The following is a 7,045-nucleotide window of genomic DNA, read 5'->3' on the forward strand; positions in this document are numbered from 1 at the left end:
GCAGCTGTCTCTGAACTTGTAGATCCACCTCTCTAGGATGCCAGGCAGAGAGTAGCAGATGGGAGCTCCCTGCCAGGCACGCCTGTCCCTGCTCAACTCTTCTGCTCCTGCCTATGATAGTTTGGGTATCTCTCCCTGGCACCTAGTGCTAGCCCTCACTCAAATGCCACCCGACCCCCAGCCCCTCTTCTCTGTCTTTTGACCCACAGCAGGGAAAACAGGACGGAGTAAGTGAAGAAGTGCGGAAGTGGAAGTTGCCCGAGCAAAGAGCTCTGAGCCACCCCCAGGCAAGCAATCAACCTCACTGATGTCCAATCAGGTCCGGGGGTCAGAGGGCACTGGGAGAGCACAGGACAGGTGCTGAGGGGAAGTCAGAGGGACCCCCTGCCCAAAGAACCCTGAACTCGAGCCCCAAAGTCTATAACCAAGAATCCTAAAGGGAAACAGGCAGGATTCTGGGAGAGCCTTCAGGGGATTCTGGGAGAGGAGCCCAGGAGCTACAAAGGGGCACTGGTAAGAAAGAGTGCTGGTGGGGTGGGATGGTGGCAGGGCCATTCATTCATTAAATCGCATTTATTGAGCGCTTATGATGTGCAAAGCACTGTACTAAGCATTGGGGAAAATACAATACAACAATAAAGAGAGACAATCCTTGCCCACAACGAGCTCACAGTCTAACGGGGGGAGACAGACATCAGTACAAGTAAACAGACATCATCATAAATAAATAAAATTGCAGATATATACATAAGTGCTGTGGGGTGAGGGGAGGGGAGAAGAGCAAAGGGAATGAGTCAGGGTGACGCAGAAGGGAGTGGGAGATGAGGAAAATTTGGGCTTAGTCTGGGAAGGCCTCTTGGAGGAGACGTGTCTTCAGTAAGGCTTTGGGGGTGGGGGGGGGGTAGAGTAATTGTCTGGCGGATTTGAGGAGGGCGGGCGTTCCAGGCTAGAGGTAGGTTGGGAGGAAGGGTCACAGACCTCACTGAAGGGATTCCAGGGACACAGGATAGGAAGCCAGGTTGTAGATTTCAGGGTCCCAGATCAGGGTTCTATGGGTGGAGTGGCACGCTGAACTGCCCTTGGGGTTCTACATAAATAACTCCCCCCATGGTCCCAGCATCTGTCCTGGGCTCCACCAGTGTCCTCTGATCTCTGGACACTGACTGGCATAGCACATAGCATAGAGCCCCAAATCATGTTATAGCACAGTCCGGCAACATGTACATCAAAATCCTTTCTGAAACTCCAGAGACCACACCTCCAGCCAGCCTTCCTCTACCCAACTCCCTCCCCTCTGGGATCCCCTCGCCTGGTCCCCTCCCCGGCCCCCTCGGATCCTGAGCCCCCGAGTGAGTGGTCTTGTAGCCTCTGCTCAGCGCCCTCTGAATCCCAGAGGGGAAGGCCCAGCCCTGGGTGTGGGTGGAAGAGCCGGACAACGACGATGACTATCACGACGACCCATCCCCAGACAGACCTTTAGCCCCTGTTTCCAAAACCGGTCTCCCTGCTGGGAATGGCATTCCCTTCCTCCACCAAAATCACCCCCATCCTGTACATGCAGAAGCACACGCTCACACACGGAGCAAGGAACACTGCCTTCCCTGTGGCCTGGCAGGGCTCTTCCCATATATCATCTCTCTGTAGGAGATTAGAACCTAGGTCCTCTGACTCCTGGCCCCGGCTCTTTTCAGTAGGCCACATTGCTTCTCTGTAGAGTCACCGTATTTAACTGCTCATTTTCCAATGGCTTCTCTCCAACTCCTTTCAAACATGCGCATGCATCCCCTATCCCAGAAAACCCTCCCTTGACCCCACATCTCCTTCCAATTATTGCACTACCTCCCTCCTACCATTCTTGAGTGAGTTGTCTACACTCGCTGCCTCCACTTCCTCTCCTTCAACTCTCTCCTCGGGCCACTGCTAGCTGGCTTCTGTCTCCTTCACTCCACGGAAACAACCCTCTCTAAGGTCACCGGTGACCTCCTTCTTGCCAAATCTTCTCTATCCTAATCCTCCTTGACCTGTTATCTGCTTTCTTTACTGTGGACCAACCCCTTATCTTGAAAACATTATCTAGCTTTGGCTTCAACCAACACTGTCCTCTCCTGGTTCTCTTCCTATCTCAATCTCTTTTTCAAGATCCTCCTCCGCCTCCCACCCACTAAATGTGGAAGTCCCTCAAGGTTCAATTCTGGGTCCCCTTGTATTCTCCAACTACACTCACTCCCCTGGAGAGCTCATTCACTCCTTTGGCTTCAACTACCACCTCTCTATAAATAATTTCTATATTGACCTCTCCAGCCCTGACCTCTCTCCTTCTCTGCAGTCTCGCATTTCTTCCTGCCTTCAGGAAATCTCTACTTAGCTGTCCCAACCACACCTTAATCTGAACACGTTCAGAACAAAACTCATCTTCACACCCAGCTTCTGTCCACCCCCTGACTTTCCTATCACTGTAGACAACTCCACAACCCTCCCTCTCTCACTAGCTCCCACTGCTCCCACACCACGGTGCACAGTGTAGAAAACACCAGACCATCAGCTCATTCCAGTCCAAGCACAAGTCCATGGGTCCCGAATAATAATGATAATTATGGTATTTCTTAAGCGCTTACTAGGTGCTGTACTAAGCACTAGGGTGCATACAAGCAAATCAGGTTGGACACAGTCCCTGTCCCACAGGGGGCTCACAGTCTCAATCCTCATTTTACAGATGAGGTAACTGAGGCATAGGGAAGACCACACGGCAATCAAGTGACAGAGCCAGAATTAGAACCCATGACCTTCTGATTCTTGTGCTCTATCCACTGCGCGATCTGACAAATCTGGCTTTTTATCCATTTACCTAATCCCTCCCCTAGACGGTCATGATGGCACGAATTCTCCATGTCCTTTCTTTGGCTGCTGGGTTGTCAATCAGTTATCTCAGCTAATTAGTGGTTGTCGCCTCCAGTGTCCACTCCTTCTGATGGAGCCCGCCAGGACTCGCCATCCTGGGTTCTTCACTACCAGATGGCCAGAATCTGGGGCTGAGCTCTGAGCAGAGGCACAGTGCTGGAATCAGACCCCCCCCACCGGACTCCAGAACGCAGGAGGCCTGGAGCCTGGGTCCCCGCTGCTGCAGAACTGACCCCTGGGGAGCAGGAGAAGAAGGAGGCACCTGAGGAGGGTTGGACCAGGTTCCTCCTACCGCTCAACTCCAGAACGTGTGGGGCAGGGGAGAAGGGGACAGAGGGGGTGGGAAACCAGGGTTCAGATCTCCAAGGAGACGGGGAGAGAGACTCTAGTTCTGCAGCAGCCCGAGTCTTTGTGTGGTGCATACATCCGTCCTCTCTCCTGCCCATGAGTCAGACCCAGGGCAACCCTCTGCCCTCCTCATCTTGGCAACCTGAACTATCCGCCTTGGGCATGTACCTGCCCTCACTTCTGCCTGTGTCCCAACCCCAGGGCCATCCTCTTCCCCAGCCCGACCTGTGGCAGCCTGAACTTTTGACATGGTGTACACACCCCCTCATTCTGGTCCGCATCCCAAACCCGGCGCTGTCCACCAATGCCCCTCGCCCACATCCCATGATTGCTGAGACACCCCACTCTTCCCCCTAGCCACTGCGGGCACACTCCAGGCTGGGATCCTGGGCTTTGCCCACCATCACAACCCGCACCCTCAATATCAGGCAGGGCAGTGGCCACCTTGGCATTGTCCTGGGCTCATCTTTCTCATTTAACCCACATATTGAGTCTGGCATAAAATCCTGTCAGTTTTACCTTCATAACATCTCTAGAGTCCACCCTTTCCTCTCCATCCAAACTGCTACCACATAGATCCAACGTGGATCATTTTTCACCTTGACAACTGCGACAGCCTCCCCAATGACCTCCCTACCTATATCCCCTGTATTATAAATAATAATGATGGCATTTATTAAGCGCTTACTATGTGCAGAGCACCGTTCTAAGCGCTGGAGAGGTTACAAAGTGATCAGGTTGTCCCGAGGGGGGGCTCACAATCTTAATCCCCATTTTACAGATGAGGTAACTGAGGCCCAGAGAAGTTAAGTAACCTGCCCAAAGTCACACAGCTGACAATTGGCCAAGCCGGGATTTGAACCCATGACCTCTGACTCCAAAGCCTGGGCTCTTTCCACTGAGCCACGCTGCTTCTCTGCTTCTATATAAATCACTTATATATGTTAACATCCATCTCTCCCTCTAATCTGTAAGCTTGTTGTGAGCAGAGAACACGTCTGCTAATGTTGTATTGTACTCACCCCAGTGCTTAGTACAGTGATCTGCACATAATATAATAATAATAACATAACACAGAGAAGCAGCATGGCTCAGTGGAAAGAGCCCAGGCTTTGGAGTCAGAGGTCATGGGTTCGAATCCCGGCTCTGCCAATTGTCAGCCGTGTGACTTTGGGCAAGTCACTTCTCTGTGCCTCAGTTACCTCATCTGGAAAATGGGGATTAAGACTGTGAGCCCCCGTGGGACAACCTGATCACCTTGTAACCTCCCCAGCGCTTAGAACAGTGCTTTGCACATAGTAGGCATTTAATAAATGCCATTATCATTATTATTATTATTATTTATTAATAAGTACCCGATAAATACCATTGATCGATTGATAGGGGTGACACAGGAGACAGTCATGAGGCCAAAGGCCCTTGGAAGTTCAAGGTTTGACCCGAGGGAAACAGCACTGTCTAGGGTGGGGGAAGAGGAGGAGGAGGAGGAAGGGAAGGGGAGGAGGAGGAGGAGGAAGGGAAGGAGGAGGAGGAAGGGAAGGAGGAGGAGGAAGGGAAGGAGGAGGAGGAGGAGGAAGGGAAGGAGGAGGAGGAGGAGGAAGAAGAGGAAGGGGAGGAGGAAGAGGAAGAGGAAGGGGAGGAGGAGGAAGAGGAAGGGAAGGAGGAAGAGGAGGAGGAGGAGGAGGAAGGGAAGGGGAAAGAGGAGGAGGAGGAGGAAGGGAAGGGGAAAGAGGAGGAGGAGGAGGAAGGGAAGGGGAAAGAGGAGGAGGAGGAGGAAGGGAAGGGGAAAGAGGAGGAGGAGGAGGAGGAAGGGAAGGGGAAAGAGGAGGAGGAGGAGGAGGAAGGGAAGGGGAAAGAGGAGGAGGAGGAGGAAGGGAAGGGGAAGAAGGAGGAGGAGGTGGAGGAGGAAGAGGAAGAGGAAGAGGAGGAGGAGGAGGAGGAACGAGGCAAGTCCGTCTCAGTTTCAAGACCACCAGGTGGCAGCCGATAAACACAAGCAACCAATCTCAAGAAGAAGCTGAGAATCAAGTTCCCCAGAGACACGTGGAGCCCCAGGCCCGGATGGCGGAAGGGCCCAGGCCAGGCCAGACGCCAGGTAGAGCCCGGGCTTTGGAGTCAGAGGTCGTGGGTTCAAAACCCGGCTCTGCCGCTTGTCAGCTGTGTGACTTTAGGCAAGTCACTTCACATCTCTGTGCCTCAGTTCTCTCATCTGTAAAATGGGGATTAAGACTGTGAACCCCCTGTGGGACAACCTGATCACCTTGTAACCTCCCCAGCGCTTAGAACAGTGCTTTGCACATAGTAAGCGCTTAATAAATGCCATTATTATTATTATTATTATTATTATCTCTGTGCCTCAGTTACCTCATCTGGAAAATGGGGATTAAGACTGTGAGCACCAAGTGGGACAACCTGATCACCCTGTAACCTCCCCAGCACTTAGAACAGTGCTTTGCACATAGTAAGCGCTTAATAAATACTATCACTATTATTATAGGGAGACTCAGCTGAGCCCAAGAGGACTGGGCTTTCAATGGGTCAGCTGGTCCCGCAGAACCCCAGGGGCTGTCCCAACCTGGGCAGAAACCCGGAGGACCGGACGGGCATTAGCTCCTCTAAGTGCCTCTCACTGCTGGCCGATGGGATCGCTGGGTGTCCCAGGGGACCCACTTTGGCCCCCAGCAGCTGGTCTCTGCCTATAATAATAATAATGGTATTTGTTGAGCACTGACTATGTGCCAAGAACCGTTCTTAAGTGCTGGGTTACCTACAAGTAATCAGGTTGTCCCACGTGGGGCTCACAGTCTCAATCCCCATTTGGCAGATGAGGTAACTGAGGCTCAGAGACGTTGGGTGGCTTGCCCAAGGTCACACAGGAGACAAGTGGCGGAGCCTGGATTAAAACCCATGTCCTCTGACTCCCAAGCCCATATTCATTCATTCATTCATTCATTCAATCGTATTTATTGAGCGCTTACTGTGTGCAGAGCACTGTACTAAGCTCTTGGGAAGTACAAGTTGGCAACGTATAGAGACGGTCCCTACCCAACAGTGGGCTCACAGTCTAGAAGGCTCATAGTCTAATGGCCATATTCTGGCCACTAAGCCATGCTGTTTCTGTAGGGTGGGGAGCGGCGCTGTCTTAGCCGGGGTGTAAGGTTAGCACAGTACTCTGTAAAAAAAAAAATAATAATAATAATGGCATTTATTAAGCACTTACTATGTGCAGAGCACGGTTCTAAGTGCTGGGGAGTTTACAAGGTGATCAGGTTGTCCCACGTGGGGCTCACAGTCTTAGTCCCCATTCTACAGATGAGGTGACTGAGGCTCAGAGAAGTTAAGTGACTTGCCCAAGGTCACACAGCAGATGTGGCGGAGCGGGATTCGAGCCCATGACCTCTGACTCCAAAGCCCGTGCTCTTTCCACTGAGCCACGCTGCTTCTCTACATAGTACATAGTATCTGCTCAATAAATACCATTGAGGAGGATATGATGATGATGGTGTGAGGCAGACAGATCCACCAACAATAAGGTTTCCCTTTTTGGGAGCCTGAATAATAATAATTATAACTGTGGTATTTGTTGAGCTCTTACTATGTGCCAGGCACTGTTTTAAGCGCTGGGGTAGAGACAAGAAAATTGGGTCGTCCCACACGGGGCTCACAGTTTCAATCCCCATTTTACAGATGCGGTAACTGAGGCACAGAGAAGTTGTGGCTTGCCCACAGGAGACCAGTGGTGGAGCTGGGACCAGAACCCACAGCAGACAAGTGGCAGAGCCGGGATTAGAACCCACAT

The sequence above is a fragment of the Tachyglossus aculeatus genome, chromosome 3, assembly GCF_015852505.1.
Source record: "Tachyglossus aculeatus isolate mTacAcu1 chromosome 3, mTacAcu1.pri, whole genome shotgun sequence".
Taxonomy (NCBI): Eukaryota; Metazoa; Chordata; class Mammalia; order Monotremata; family Tachyglossidae; genus Tachyglossus; species Tachyglossus aculeatus.